This window comes from Schistocerca piceifrons, chromosome 7 (genome assembly GCF_021461385.2).
Source record: "Schistocerca piceifrons isolate TAMUIC-IGC-003096 chromosome 7, iqSchPice1.1, whole genome shotgun sequence".
In the NCBI taxonomy this organism is placed as follows: Eukaryota; Metazoa; Arthropoda; class Insecta; order Orthoptera; family Acrididae; genus Schistocerca; species Schistocerca piceifrons.
Genome location: NC_060144.1, coordinates 51,961,934 through 51,979,580, shown reverse-complemented (window position 1 = coordinate 51,979,580; position 17,647 = coordinate 51,961,934).

Genomic DNA, 17,647 nt, shown 5'->3' with positions numbered 1-17,647 from the left:
ATACTGAGGCAGATAACGCTGAGAGTACAACGAAAAAGTTACAGCAATGGGCGATGGATAATTTACAAATCTTTCAGAACAATATTTCAGTATGAAATGGGACTGCACTGCAGAATAACTGATTTTGTACCTAGAAACGGAGTCATAATGCCTGGGTGCGAAATTAAAGGGGTCGGAGAAAGAAATTGCTAACGCTCGTTTATTGTAAATTAGTCTGGTGCAACTAATGCGTTGCATTTCAGAATGTACCACGTGCTGTAGAGAAGTATATCCTTACGTACAGTTAGAAAGCACTTTATTATATCAACTGCTTTGTCGTATTCTATTTATATTCACCTCTTTAAATTTGTTCAAACTTTTAACATGCAATAACTCAGAATACGCTTCTGTGGGTTAGTACTTTCTTCCGCAGATACTTTGTGTTCCTCACCTCGTACTCCTCCGTATAATATACACGGACGGTTGTGATTAGGAACCTTTTCAAAAAATCGTTTGGTATGAGCGCAATGCAACCTATTTTTGCCCTCACTGAAAAGTCAGACGAAACGTATAAACACACACACACACACACACACACACACACAGACACACACACACACAGAGAAAGAGAGAGAGAGAGAGAGATCATGGAGAGTAAAATAATGTGAACCACAAGAGTTTAACGTTCCAAGAATGTTTTCGATATAAATAACTTTTATGTATGATATTCTCTGTGGTTCCAAATGGCAAACTGTAAAAGAGTAACAGTCATATTGCAAAGTACAGAAACTATAGAAACCACAGCCTGTATTAACAAAGTACAAAATTACTTTGCTTCAATTTGTGAATACTTTAATTGAAAACTGAAATTCTGTATGCGGATACATTCCCTGTTATTTGATAGAAAGAAAATGAAGAAAAAGAACACTGTAGATGCTGTAACCTTTGCGAAATATGTCTGAGTAAAGAAGAAAAAAAAGTTTTGTTTGTTCGAGGCGGATCTGATCGAGAAATAATTTTTAAAAAACACGAGATCTTCATTGACCTTCTTTGCCTAGAAATATGAATGATTTTTGTGTTTATTTAATTTATTTAGTCACTACTCGTCTTATTTTCTCTTGATCTCGTAAATCCATGCATTTCCTCCAGAAGAAGCACCCTTTATAAATAATTCAATCCATATACTGCTGGTAGAAGCCGACCTCGGGAAAGATCAGTTTGGATTCTGTAGAAATGTTGGAACACGTGAGGCAATACTGACCCTACGACTTATCTCAGAAAATGGACTAAGTAAAGGCAAACTTACATTTCTAGCATTTGTAGACTTAGAGGAAGCTTTTGAAAATGTTGACTGGAATACTCTCTTTCAAATTCTGAAGGTGGCAGGGGTAAAATAACGGGAGCGAAAGGCTATTTACAATTTGTACAGAAACCAGATGGCAGTTATAAGAGTCGAGGGGCATGAAAGGGAAGCAGTGGTTGGGAAGGGAGTTAGACAGGGTTGTAGCCTATCCCCGATATTATTCAATCTGTATATTGAGCAAGCAGTAAAGGAAACAAAAGAAAAATTCAGAGTAGGAATTAAAATCCATGGAGAAGAAATAAAAACTTTGAGGTTCGCCGATGACATTGTAATTCTGTCAGAGACAGCAAAGGACCTGGAAGAGCAGCTGAACGGAATTGAAAGTGCCTTGAAAGGAGGATATAAGATGTTCAACAGAAGCAAAACGAGGATAATGGAATATAGTCGAATTAAATAGGGTGATGCTGAGGGAATTAGATTTAGAAATGAGATGCTTAAAGTAGTAAATGAGTTTTGCTATTTGGGGAGCAAAATAACTGATGATGGTCGAAGTAGAGAGGATATAAAATGTAGACTGGCAATGGCAAGGAAAGAGTTTCTGAAGAAGAGAAATTTGTTAACATCGAGTATAGATTTAAGTGTCAGGAAGTCGTTTCTGAAAGTATTTGTATGGAGTGTAGCCATGTATGGAAGTGAAACGTAGACGATAAATAGTTTAGACAGGAAGAGAATAGAAACTTTCGAATTGTGGTGCTACAGAAGAATGCTGAAGGTTAGATGGGTAGATCACGTAACTAATGAGGAGGTGTTGAATAGAATTGAGGAGAAGATAAATTTGTGGCACAACTTGACTAGAAGAAGGGATCGGTTGGTAGGACATATTCTGAGGCATCAAGGGATCACCAGTTTAGTATTGGAGGGCAGCGTGGAGGGTAAAAATCGTAGAGGGAGACCAAGAGATGAATACACTAAACAGATTCAGAAAGATGTAGGTTGCAGTAGGTACTGGGAGATGAAGAAGCTTGCACAGGATAGAGTAGCATGGAGAGCTGCATCAAACCAGTCTCTGGACTGAAGACCACAACAGAAACCACAACATCAAACTGCTTTACACATTGAATGTGCACTCTACTGTTGTTTCAGTTATCGACACTAGAATAGTTTCGATGCTGCTCTCCATCCTCTTCATCTGAGAATAATTTCTCCGCCCCGTATCACGGACGATCTGCATCGTGTGCTCTTGTCTAGAAAGCCAATGCGGTACTTTTCCTCTGCCATTCCGACAGTTATTGTTTTCAGCGTCGTAATACGGGGTGCGTAAAGTCAAACTGGGCCAGTGAATATTTAATAACTTTAAGACAGGCAACCTAACATATCTGGGGTGTAGATGCATGGTCGGTTGCCTTTCTTAAGGTACACGAAATACACTGTACAATAAAATTAAAGGATCACTTTTCGAACCCCCCTAATTGACACCAACTGTGAAATGTTTGAAATGTGACTCAAAGATGCGTAAGACCACTCTCTGTAATGGTACAAAAACGTGACACACTGCGGCGCCACGCTCGGGATCGAAGAGCCTTCAAACAGCGAGATATCAACACAAGCGATAAAAAGGCCACAGCTCTTGATGTGACGTGTAAGGTGGGTCAACGACGTCACATTGGCACCAAGTTTGACCAAAACTCTACCCAGCGTCACCGTAGACGCGTCACACTATGGGGAAGTCGTCATACCGCCTCTTACCCACATTTCACCCCCTGTTTTGACGCCTCTGCGATGGAGGTCGGAAGGACGACACCCAGCGTCTAAATCACGCGGTTTTCATGCTAGTGGCCTAGGAAAACATTCCAGACACACTGTCGCTTAGACTTCTAGGAAAATATATTTAGTAGGATGGTATCTGTTGTTTCGGACATGTCCGAAAGAACAGATACCATCGGTGACCAAGCAGCTCGTTAGAATTAAATTACAATGAAATGAACACCCTTAACTGCTTACAGGCGTTAACATACGTCAACGGGGACAGATGAAAACGTGTACCCCGACCGGGACTCGAACCCGGGATCTCCTGCTTACATGTCAGACGCTCTATCCATTTTTTTTTAAAATCTCATTTTGTTCGCTTTTGTTCGTTGAATCTGTTCGGGACGGACGTCGTAAGACATCCGTTTAAGTTCGTTGTTGATAGATTAACTCAGCCTTTTTTTTGTTACAGAGGGCAGCTAACCCTCTGACCGAACACGCTGAGCTACCGTGCCGGCGATCCACCTGAGCCACCGAGGACACAGAGGATAGCGCGACTGCAGGGATTTATCTCTGGCACGCCTCCCGCGAAACCCACATTCTCAACGTATTGTCCCGCACTACATTCGTAGTGCCCCCGCCCATTATACTCATTACTCGCGGCGCGTTGCCGATTCCCGTAAGAGTTCGGGCACTGTTTGTGCATTCGCACAGAAGAAGAAGATGGTCAAGTGGCCGATGAGCCTTAACTATACATTTACTAAGATGGTATCTGTTCTTTCGGACATGTCCGAATGATTAGATACCATCTTAGTAAATATATAGTTAAGGCTCACCGGCCACTTGGAGTGCAACGCGACCACAATTTTCGCTCTCATATATACGTTAGAAGCACTAAGGATCGTTCAAAAACCATTTGATGAAATTTGAACGTGATCAGAAGCAGCAATGGGTGCTTACGCTTCCTCAGCGCTCCTATTTTGTGTCACCTGTGATATGATCACAAACGAGACGGGGGTTTGCGACATTGACACATACAGCGGCAAAGGGGCAGAGGCTCATTCTAAGACCCCACCAGCACAACCCTCGGTGCCCCATACCTGTCATTGTTGAGTACCTTAGGAATGTATCTGCACAGGCGCCTGGAAGTGTCTTCAAGGGTTCTGCCTGTGGCGGTTCATTTTTAAGGTACTCAATAACGGCGGATGGGGAGCACCGATGATTTTGTTGAACTGGAGGGTCTTATAAGTTACATTTGCCGTTATATTCAGCCAATTTTCAATATCGCAAACCTCCCCCCCCCCGCCTCCCTCCGCCAGCCACCCCTGTGATTACACCACAGGAGGACGCTAAACTGGAGGGATGAAAATTTCGTCGAATGGTGTTGGGGCGGTCCCTAGTGGTTCCAACCTCTACACGAGAGCAAAAATTGCGGTTGCGCTGTTCCCCAAAGTGGTCAGACCATGTTTAAACGTAAATGGCGATGCAGCCCCAAAATCCCAGAATGTCCTGGATTGAAGGGTTGAAAGGTCGGATGGTGTCAAGCGTGTCAAAGGTTGTCAAGAACATCTCCCTGTTACATTGTGAGCTGTCGTTTTCGACCACGAAATGTGAGGTAATCAACACTCCAGGGAAAGAGGTGTTTTTCTTCCATTGATGCCCTTAATTCCACCTTCTGCGACCTTTTGGTGCCGATTCTGAGTATCGGCGTGTCTGAAACGTTTTCCTTGCCCACTCACAGCAGAACTGCGCGATTTCAACGATGAGCATCACTGTTCCAACCTCCGCCGCAGAGGCGTCAGAATAAGTGGTGAAATGTGAGCAAGAGCGGCTGTGACGAACTTCCATTGTGTGGCATGTCCACGATGGCATTGCGCAGAAGTGTGGCGAAGTTTGGTGCCAATTTGACACCCACAACCCACCTTACAGCTCACATGAACTTCTGAGCTCCGGCCTTTATAACTTTAAATCTCTTTCACGGTGTATTTACTGGGCCAGTTTTATTGGGCTCGCACTGTCCACCTTAGAGCAAAATATCAGAGAAGTTAAGACAGTAGTTTTAATGTTTGAGGTGTTCTACATGATCTCCTCTTCCCCCGCTTGAGTACACCACACAGCGCTTCTTTGGAATGATGTTAAACTCTCGCGTCACACTGGTTTGAAGGTCGGTGATATCGTCAGAGTTGATCCCTCGTGTGTCTTTCTGCACTTTGTCGTGTTGTGGTGGATTCCTATCGATAACACCAAGTCTCGAGATGATTTTTTCCAGAAAAGAAGTTTGATTTTCCATTTCAATCAAGTCACGACAGGTGTCCACGAGTCGTTATTTTTGTTCGATAATCAAGGTTTGCGGGACGCACTTAGCATAGACTTTTCTCTTCTTCAAAGCGTTCTGCAGAATGTTTTGAACACCTGATTTAGAGATGTTGCTCCATTTCGATTTCTACATCTACATCATACTCCGCAAGCCACCTAAAGGCGTTTGGTGGAGAGTACTTTCGGTACCACTATCTTATCCCTCCTGCCCTGTTCCACTCTCGAATAGTGCGTGGGAAGAATGATTGTCGGTAAGCCTCCGTATTGGCTCTAATTTCTCGGATTTTCTCCTCGTGGTTAATACGCGGGATTTATGTGGGAGGAAAGTAATACGTTGTCCGACTCTTCCTGAAACGTGCTGTCCCGAAGTTTCAGTAGTAAATCTCTCCGTGATGCACAACGCCTCTCTTGTAACGTCTGCTAGTGGAGTTTAGCACCTCCGTGCTACGCGGGGAAGCCGCACGGTCTAGGGCCGCCTTGCCACGGTACGCGCGGCTCCCTCCGTCGGTGGTTCGAGTCCTGTGTGTGTGTTGTCCTTAGCGTAAGTTAGTTTAAGTAGTGTGTAAATCAAGGGACCGAACACCGCTGCAGTTTGGTCCCATAGGAACTTACCACCAAACTTAGCGTCTCCGTTAAACTCTCTCGCCAGCTAAACGATCCCGTGACGAAACGCGCCGTTCTTCGTTGGATCTTCTCTATCTCCTCTATCAGTCCAATGAATCTCAGTCTGCTATCTGCTTTTCCCACTATCCGTTGTGTGTGGTCATTCCACTTAAGGACGCTCTGGATAGTTAAGCCTAGATATTTTACGGTAGACGCTGTCTCCACCTGTTTGTCATCAGCAGTGTAGGTGTACAGTTGTGTTTTCCTGTGTATGCGCAATACGTAACATTTATTTATGTTCAGGATGAACTGCCAGAGTCTGCACCATTCATCAATTCTCTACAGGTCGTTCTGCAAATTCTTACTATCTTCTGGCGTTGCTACTTCGGTATGGACAACGACTTCCTCACACTATGACTGCACGTCCACTACTTAGCACTGCCTGATCACAACTGACTGGCAGAACGGACATACGTTGCTTTCAGTTGTTAGTTGAAGATGCCATCGTAGTTACTGAGCTGACGACGGCTGTACGTCAGGAATAAATACAGTCTCGTAACATTTAGAACGGGCAGTGTATATGCCCTCCCACTTTATGTCTTTACTTCATTATGTTCTTTGGTAGACCATTTTCTCGTTGACTTGTCGCAAGACGTCTGCTAGTTGCTCGATCAATGCGTCTGACCTTCAATAGCTTCCTCTAACACCATTGCAAAGGCTTTGCTAATCGTTTCATTATTGTGTTCGTCTTTCTTCAAGTTCTGTCGCCACATAGAAACTGTGCTTTTTGTGACTCTTTTGCTTGTCTCCATGTTTACGTTTTTGGATTTTAAAAGCTGTTTCTTTTTATAGAAATCCTTTTCGCCTTTTGCAGTCGTTTCTACTATTAATTCTTTATTTAGTCTTCCTTCGTTATCTGCTTTACCTCCGGGTAGTGATGTTCACCCAACACTTTATGATCACCTTTCCCCCACGATAATATTTCACCATCCAGTACGTCCGCCTGCAGCACACAGATATCTTTGCTCGTGCTCATTTCATTGCTGTCAGCTAGTCGTTTCTGCTCACTTTAGCCAGCTACGGATACGCCATCAGCGGATCTTTATCACACTGACTTTCTGCCAGTGGCGAAAACTTCCAAATCGAGTGGGTTCTTTATTTCTCTCTTGAAATATGAGTGGTGATACTTTGCGATCTCTCCGGAGTGTCGTCCATTCTATCACTTCGTCAATGCTGACTGTTTATGATTGCTTTGCATAAAGAAAGTTTCTGCCATTATGTCCCTGTGTTTGATACCAAATTTTTTGATGATGGAAAACATTATATTTCTCTTCACATTAATAGCGCACTGCACAAAAGTAGGGATGCAATTTATATTTCCTTAATATTTTCTCTGTGCAGCGGAGTGTGCGCTGATATGAAACTTCTTGACAGATTAAAACTGTGTGCCGGACCGAGACTCGAACTCGGACCCTTGCATTTCGCGGGCAAGTGCTCTACCAGCTGAGCTACCCAAGCACGACTCACGCCCCGTCCTCACAACTTCACTCCGCTGCACAGTGAAATTCTCATTCTGGAAACATCCCACACGCTGTGGCTAAGCGGTGTCTCCGCAATATCCTTTCTTTCAGGAGTGCTAGTTCTGCAAGGTTCGCAGGAGAGCTTGTGTAAAGTTTGGAAGGTAGGAGACAAGATACGGGCAGAAGTGAAGCTGTGAGGACGGGGCGTGAGTCGTGCTTGTGTACCCCGTTGGTGGAGCACTTGCCCGCTTAAGGAAACGGTATCGAGTTCGAGTCTCGGTCCGGCTCACCGTTTTACTCTACCAGGAAGTTTTATATTTCCTTGTTTCTTCCTAAATTGCTGATTAGTCGCATTTCTAAAATTGCTCCTCGACTGCTCCTGCTCCTGCTTCTCTAAAAACAAAACCGTTCCTACTTTCAATTTTTCCTCCCGTTGTTGGATGAAGTATATCCGATGCATCTGACACAACACTGACTGTGCGGTAATTTTCATATGCAAGCGATCCACATTTATTATTACGTAGAAAAACACTTGTGTTGATCATCAAAACAATGTCATTCATCATCCTATGATGCGTTTCGGGAAAACCCCATCACCAGATCTTTATGATGAGGCGTCTATACACACTGTCCAGTCACATTAATGTCATCAGATGTGAAAAGCCTTTTGCAGTGCTGTTTGCTACGAGACGTACAGGAGGAAAGTCAGTGAGGTTCCGGAACGTACGGAAAGATATGTGGAACCAGTAGCGTGGCCAGCTTCGCTAGGTTTCTCGGTTTAGAATGCATGGAGCGAGCAGTCCGACAGATTGCCGATCGGGCTTAAATCCGGAGAATTTGGTGGCCAGAGGAGTACGGCAAACTCATCCTGGTGTTCCAGAATGAGATTTCACTCTGCAGAGGAATGTGCGCTGATATGAAACTTTTGTCAGATTAAAACTTTGTGCCGCATCGATATTCGAATCTTGGTCCGGCACACAGTTTTAATCTACCAGGAAGTTTCATCCTGGTGTTCTTCTTCGAACCACACACGTATACTTCGAGCTGTGCGATACGTTGCGTTGTCCTGCTGGTTGAAATGGTTCAAATGGTTCTGAGCACTATGGGACTTAACATCTATGGTCATCAGTCCCCTAGAACTTAGAACTACTTAAACCTAACTAACCGAAGGACATCACACAACACGCAGTCATCACGAGGCAGAGAAAATCCCTGACCCCGCCGGGAATCGAACTCGGGAACCCAGGCGCGGGAAGCGAGAACGCTACCGCACGCCCGTCCTGTCGGTAGATACCGTCATCCCGAGGAAAGCGAAACTGCATGTGGAGGGGGGGGGGGGGGCGGTCATGGTCCCCAAGGATGGATGCATACTTGTGTCGATCCACTTTGCCTTCAAGAGTGACTAGATCACCCAGGGAAAGCTTCAAAGACGTTGCCCAGGCTATAACGTTCTCTCCTCCGGCCTGAACCCTGTTCTTTCAGACGTTTCACGCAGTACACGACAACGGACATCTGTCTGGTGCAGCATGAAACGTGATTCATCCGTAAATGCCATGTGCCGCACACAGTGGACGTTCAGTTGTGGTACTGTCGTGTAAATTCCAGTCTTTATCGCCGATGAATGGCAGTCAGCATAGGTGGACGAATCAAGCGCCTGCTGCCGATCCCCATACGCAGAGACGTACGCTGAACGGTCGTTGAGGGGACGCTGTTGGCATTACTTCGCTCATCAGGGAGGTCAGGTGGTCGACGGTCTATTTGCCCGTACACATCTCCGCAGCAGTCCCTCACCAGTTTCATGTAGAGTACTTGGTGCACCACGGTTGCCTCGTTGGCAACATTTTGTCGTGCACAGTACCGTAAGAACATTTTACAAACTTAGCCGTTTCGGAAATGCTGCAACCTTTGGCCCGAAAGACAATGATCACGTCTACTTGGACGTCAAATAAATCGCTCCGTTTCCGCATTACGACAAGAACCACTGCACCGTCTGCCGTGTCCCGCCCTCTCCACCCTCTCCCCTCTCCACCTCCCCTCACCCCCCGCCACGCCTTATATACCCTCCGCTAGTGGTGCTGCCACGTGCCGTCTGTGAGACGTTATTGCAAATTGACGTCGAACGTTGGCGGTGGTCACATTAATGCGAGTGAATTGTGTATAAGAGCCGATCAGAGTGGCCGAGAGGTTCTAGGCACTACAGTCTGGAACCGCGCGACCGCTACGGTCGCTGGTTCGAATCCTGCCTCGGGCATGGATTTGTGTGATGTTCTTAGGTTACTTAGGTTTAAGTAGTAAGTTCTAGGGGACTGATGACCTCAGAAGTTAAGTCCCATAGTGCTCAGCCATTTGAATCATTTTGTATAAGACAAGATATTAAATGTAACAACGCAGTGAAGCTGACAAATATACCTATTAAAATGAGTACATACTATCTTGTCTCTCCCTACTCCATTGCCTTATAATGATTTAGTCAGTCCGACACAGTACAAGAGAAACAATTTTGCAATCAGATTGTACTAACAGAAGCACAGTTAGATTCCTTTATTAGAAATTTTCTTGTGTATATACAAATAACACATGTATTGTTTTAATAAGCTTTCTCTTATAACAGTTATGCAATATGTTACAGGCATTACTCACACTAACGCCACCTACTGGCGTAGTTGATTACCTTGCACTACGTCGAAGTACCTATGTCAGTTGAGGACTGATGATGTGTCCGCCCCTGTTAGCTGAGTGGTAGCCGGCACGGTGGCTCAGCGTGTTCGGTCAGAGGGTTAGCTGCCCTCTGTAATAAAAAAACTGAGTTAATCGATCAACAACGAACTTAAACGGATGTCTTACGGCGTCCGCTACGAGCACATGCAACGAACAAAATCGAACAAAACGAGATTTAAAAAAAAAGTGGTCAGCGCGGCAGAATGCCACGCCAAGGAGCCCGGGTTCGATTCCCGGCTGGGGCAGGAGATTTTCTCCGCTGAGGGACTGGGTGTTGTGTTGTTCTCATCATTATTTCATCGCCAGCTCCGACACGCAAGTCCCCCAATGTGGCGTCGAATGCAATAAGTACTTGCCCTCGATGGCCGAATTTCCCCGAATGGGGGACTCCCGGCCCACAATAACGTACGCACATTTCCGTTGCTGTTGTTAGGGAATGGAGTAGAAAGTAACGAAATACTATCTGTTGATTTTAATAGATATGTTGGTGAGCGTCACTATATTGTTGCAATGTATTCCATATAATATTTTCTCTTGTATTGTATGTTTCACGCCACAGATATGATGGTGTTCCCCCCAGGACGCTTATTTTTGGTGTTTTGGCATTCTCGTTGTCTTCATTCATCTTCCACGTCCATGCCACTGCAATTTCTTTTTGTAGAACATCACATATTTCTTCTTTCACTCCACTATTCTCAACACTTCCCTATTCTTTAGTGCCGGCCGGGGTGGCCGAGCGGTTCTAGGCGCTACAGTCTGGAACCGCGCGACCGCTACGGTCGCAGGTTCGAATCCTGCCTCGGGCATGGATGTGTGTGATGTCCTTAGTTTAGTTAGGTTTAAGTAGTTCTAAGTTCTAGGGGACTGATGACCTCAGAAGTTAAGTCCCATAGTGCTCAGAGCCACTTTGAACCATTTATTCTTTACTTTTTCCTTATCTCCATAAGTCCATCTCTAACATTTTCATCTTATTAACAAGTTTCTGATTAGTTGGCGAGGTCCTTTTTCCATACAATACTACACTCACTATTACGGAATGAAATATGATTCATTTAGTTCTGTTCATCACGTTCCTGCTGCATAATACTGAGCTGAGCATCCCAATGACCATTCAGTCGCTACTTACTCTTTTAATAATTTCAGCATCCGATTTCCGTCTTTTTCTAAAATAGATACCACGTAGCAAAACGTATTGAGCAGCTTGACTTTTCCATATGTGTACAGTTCATCACAGAAACAGTGTCCTGTTTTTACGATAATTAATCTTCTGGCACCAGATTTTCTATGCTGTTGCTAATTGATGATATATGTAATTTGCAGCATCCTTACCTTGTGCTATGACGTGTTGGTCATCGTCAAGTAGTAAATGACGCATACATGTCCTATTTATAATTTCTAACCATATTCTCTTACATCTACGGGACCATGTCACAAAAATAATATCTACGTAAATTTTAAATAATATTAGTGACGTGCCTTGCGCATTGTAAATTTCTTCGAAACTGTATTACTGATTTTAAATGGGCACGTGTTACCTTTATGTATTTCTTGCACTGTTTGAACTAAGATTTTCTTTGTGTTTACCAAATACATTTTTTTTCCAAAGTAGATTCCTTTGGACAGTATATTTTCCTAAATAAATGAAATCTAATCTAGTACCTATAGATATTTCTCTATATTTTTCCAAAATTTGCCGTAATGTAAAAATGTAGTTTATACCTTCTCTACGAACTATGAAACCGCATTATTCTGCTGGGGGTTCTAAAATTAGCTTTCAGGAAACGATCCGTTATCCACGTCATCACATAGCGGAGAAATAAGCTAACCCATCGATATGGACGAGGTCGCATGCACTGAACGATCTCTGGAAAACTTTCGCTTCGCCCGAGCTGTCCCCTACGTCCACCCGGCCACCGTGTATTCATTCGGCTCCTCAGCGAGATGGACGCCAGACATAGACCAGGCGGAACTAAATCACACTGTGCGCTGCAGTGCGGGGCTCCAGAAGCAGCTATTTTCGGCAGCGGAAGCATTCATGATTGCCATTCAGCCAGTGATAATTAGCCGGCAGAATTGCAGGAAACCTGACTGCAGCGAACATTCGCTCCATTCAAAAGGCGGACGTGAATAGCAGACACAGATCGAGTTAGGTGTGCAGGCGCGCCAACTCGACGTCATCTACGCTCGTCGCATCTCGCCAGTGTCCTCACACACACTCGTTCTTCTGACAGTGATACACACTCAGACGTTGATATCACATGTCAGCAGCTACTTCCCAATTCCTGGAGGGTGGAGTAATCGTTGTCATCATTGTGCGATCCAAATCAACCCCGCCATTATCACGCAACGATCCTTTTAAAAACATCAAATGTGTATTTATTTTCAGCCATAATGGCTATGTTTGTAAACCATGACCGTGTGGGAAAATTATTTATTTTAAGTTTCTCCTACCAGTAACTTTTTATTTTCTGCTTAATCTAACGTAATGCAACGCGTTTCGAACATGTTTCGTTCATCTTCAATCGTTTGTACATTCATACATACAATGAGAAATGTTACTTAAAAGTAGTCTTAAACTAGATTAACCTAGAACACTTTGTTTTTTACTGTAGCTGCTGGTATGGCATTTGGGGGAGGGGGCGGGGAAGGAGGGGGGCAGTGTATATCTAGAAATCGAAGTCAGTGATGTCTTCTGCTGGTTTTCTTTGTTGTTGCCTATGTATATCACAGCAGTTACATCATCTTGCTGCTTCACTTGCATCACTGGTGTAATGGCGGAGCTATTGATTTACATTACACTATTGCACATTATATTTTGTCACTGATTGCCACTGCACAAATTGTTTCGATGTTATATACACAACACAAGATATACGTAGTCAACAACAAAGAAGAAAACCAGCAGAAGACATCACTGAGTTCGATTTCTAGATATATACTGCCCCCCTCCTTCCCCCCAAATGCCACACCAGCAGCTACAGTAAAAAAAAATGTTCTAGATTAATCTAGTTTAAGACTGTTTATTTTTAAGTAACATTTCTCGATGTATGTATGTGTGTATGTATGTATGTACAAACGCTTGTAGATGAACAAAACATGTTCGAACGCGTTGCATTGTGTTGGATTACGCATAAAATAAAAAGTTACTGTTAGCAGAAACTTGAAATAAATAATTAAATGTGTAGCCACAAAATACTCAATTTCTTGTGTGTTCGACTGGAGGCACATCTTTTCCCATTGCTGTTTAGTAGTCATCGAGGGGTACACCGCGGAAACTGTAATGAAAACTCATTTAGATACTGTCAATGCTGTAGTGTGACAGTTCACCAGCAGTATGGTTTTTTGTCAGCAAAATGGACCTGTGCTTTCTGCATACCATGGACATTATGCACGCAGATACAGTCCTTACGTTGTTCCACTTGCGTGAACTACGAAGCCACTATTTGCGCTTCCGAAAAAATAGACCATGTCTGCGGATGTACTACATTTTTCGTTTTTTTATTAGACACGTACTGGAAGTAATGCAAGTAAATACGTTAATGAAACGATTTAACATACAACTCAGGTAAGGTACACCCTAAAATAAATGAGTCTTTCTGCACAGAGTTTCATTACGACAGATAACCTCGCTGACACACCGAGCGAATAGTTCTCATCACAGATTAGATTAATACACATATGTAAATGTAAAGTAGCTGACGTTGGCTGTAGGGTCAGGGAAGACGTCGTGCTGATCAATACTACTCTAGAAAAAAAGTGCCTGAAGCATTGAAAATTATTATAGATTTGTAGTTCAGACGCTGACCTCAACAATGTCCATACAAAATGCATAAATTTATATCGCACTGGATAGGTTTCAGGTTTGTTTAATAGATAAGGAATCTCAGTTTTCGTGTATCATAATTTGCGTAAGTCGCCGATCACAGTGTACTGGTTTGAGAAACAGTGGAGTAAGCTACGTCGCAGTTCAATCTGTATGCAGCATTAACCAACTACCGATCCGATACAGCAGCGAATCTTAATGTATTTTTAAGTAGTTTTTCACACTCCTTACAAAAACCTTTGTTATCTGCGTCTCAGAAACACAAAACACACAAACTGTGAATATACGGGTACACAGCCGACTTTCATAACTCGTGGAAACTGGCGATTGTGACGGCAGAAAGGGTATCTTGGCACAAAAATTAATTAGCTGTGAAATGGTGGAAAACTGACTGCTGATGGAAAACGCACTCATAGGTGGACTATAGGGCAAAGTTTTGTGTAGTGTATCACTTTTCAGATTTTCGCCTCTAGCCCGCTTTGCGATAGAAGTTAAATATATTTTATTTTGAAATGGTAGCATTCACGTTTTTGTGTGTTGCAGTCTTTTTTTCTGAAATTACAACTTTTTACCAGTAAGATTTATCAGAGTGTGAAGAAATGTTCCAAGGTACAACAGGGTCATACATCTAGAAACAAATATTCTACTGACATTTAAATGTGTTGCTGTTATGACCGGACGAATCTACAATCTTCTGGCCATAGCTGTGGGTTCTTTGATTACTATGGGAGATGGACCACCTGTACGACAGCATATGAAATATTAGTTCACTTTATTACATGAACGCTATAAAGACTTAATTAGCCTGATATAATCCTTTGCCACAGAAGGGCTTGATAATTTTAAATCGCCGTTGGCTATTAAAGCATTATTTGTTGCACTAGTTAACAAATTGTTCTCTTGAAGTAAAATGTTCAAAATTTGCAAAAGTACATTTCCGTCTTAGATTTGAATAACTCTTTAGTCGTACTCTATGATGGTGACTGCTTCAGCAAGGTCAGGAACTGGGCAGGGCGCTTCCATGCTCGGCTCTATACTGACCTCCGTGAAATGGTGCTGCCGTCCTGAGAGAGAGAGGCGGCGTGGTTTCTTCAGCCTCTCCCTTAGGTTGAAGCGGATTTCACTGACCTCGCTGACACTTGTCGTACTGATGCGCACTGCCGACTTGAGTGTGACACCGCGACCTGAAACCACAGTTGCCATCTAGGAAATGTTGTGAATACTATACGTAACATTCTGCTGCTACATTATTGTTATACTAAACACCAATAATGATTACTAAGTGAAATCAGATTAAGTAGAAAGAAATTAACATTTTTTTTTAAATACAAGTTATTGGTAACTAATACAAATTGTATTGTTAAGACACTAAAGAAAATCAGTACGTTTGCAAATATTATGTATTCCATGCTAGACGACCTTCATCCATTTCATCGTACAAGATGATGCACTACCAACGAAATATGGCTTACCATTCGACACTTTCTGTAACTAATATTACTCTTCGAAAGGGTATGTCGTTTTCTGTAACACAAGTGGGCGCGCGGCATACTTTGTACACATGTTAAGAATAGCTGTCTTTATGTTATCAAGGTAAACATGTATGGACAATATCACAGTTTGATTTTAATTTCATTAAAAAAACAATACAGTAAACCTACATCATAGGAGCTAAATCACTGTTAACTTCAACAATAATAAAATAAACTTTCATTATACCACTGTGTTGCCACGTAGAAGCGCAGAGCGCAGATGTGTCAGATCCCAGCCAACTGCTTATTAGATTGCTAACTACCTCGTAGACAACTGCCTCATTGTGAGAGTGTGCTGTTAGCTCGTAATCTGGGTCACTTTCGTGCACGGACCGTAATTTTTTTTTCTTAGCACGCTCTTCATTGTATGTATTTGCTGCTCTCTTGGACGCATGACAACGTAACTTAAGACAGTGTTAGCTGTAGTGAAGTAGTAGATACCGGCTCGCAATTGTAAAACAACAATGTAACAATAAAAGGCAATGTTATTGGCAGTATTCCTCAATTTCTGAGAAATGTTTGACTCAATTGTCAATATCATAGCATGAACATGTGAGGAACTGAGCCAAATTTATGACTGGATTGGGTATTTTATGGCAGGTAGGACACAGAAAGTTAGATCAGGTGAGGGTCATTTAAATACGTAAAACTAACTACAGGTGTGTCCCAGGAAAGAATGTTAACAACTCTGCTGTTAATGTTGTATTCTAATGAACTTTCAGGTGTTTATATTAATAACTTCTTCAGATCACGCATTTATCTATAGTTAAGCACAGTCTGAAAGAAGCTGCACAAGTATTCAGTCATATATTGAAACCTTTTCAAAAATCATGAAACCTTTGTACCATATTTTGAATGTTCAGTAATGTAAAATTGTGCACAGAAAAAGTGAACATGGTATTCTATAATATCAATAACTCAGTTGGGATCTGTCAGCTCTTCCAGACACCTGGGTGTAACAATTTTCAGGCATATGAAACAGAATCCGTCAGAGGTAAAGCAGGTGACATAATGCAGTTCAGTGATAGAATAACACAGATATGAAATCAGTCCGCGAAAGAGACTGCATACAGAAAACTCTTGAGGCCCATCCTAGACTATTCCTCAAATGCATAGGATGCATAGGAAATAAGACTATCATAAGATATTGATTGATGTGAGGAAGTACAGCAAAAATTATCACAGGTTTGTTCGACCCATTGGAGAGTGTCACAAAGATGCTGAAAGAACTGAACTAGCTGATGCTTGAAGATACACACATACTATCCTCATAAAACCCTCTTAAAATATTGCTACAAAAATGTTACAACGCCTTACATGTCACTAACATAGGAATCATGAAGACAGTTAGACAAGTTAAAGTAAATGCACTGGATTTAAGCAATCACTGTTCCACAGGTTTATGCATCAATGTCATAGGAAAAAGCCCTACATCTGGTGCAAGGGAAAGTACCTTCCACCATTCAGTACACAGATTTTTGCAGAGAGTATAGTTGTAGATGTAGATGTATACTGAATAGTGCTGAGGATAGGCTTTATACATAGGCGCTCGAAGGTTAAAAATATACAGAATGTTATTCAACAAATAGCGTTAACATACTGTACAACACTTAAAGAGTGTAGGACTGAAAATATTTACAGATTCTGCACAAAACACAACTTCATATCTCACAGCAACAAAAATTGTAGAAAATACCGGAAATTGCTTATGGTGGTCTCCAGTGTGCATTCCTTGACATGATTCGTAAATCAGTCACCAGACTGAAATGCCGACAAGGAAACATCACGTGTTCCTAGGAGCACTACCCTCCAGGTACAACACGCTCCCCTGCTGTAAAGAGAAACAAGAAGGGAACGATCTCGAATATTTATATGTCTTCGTATTGAAGCGAATTATATACAGAGACACCTTTCCAAACGTTGCCTGGACTGTATGGGCTTCTGACAAATATCGTTGTCATATATACTCATTCGCAAAACATCGATAGGCATCATTCAGTGAATTTCTTTTCCACGTTTGTCCATTGACAACAGTAAATGTCTGCAATTTTTAATAGCAGTTATTAAATTTACACATGGCGTTCTACTTCACTCCTAGTTTTCACAG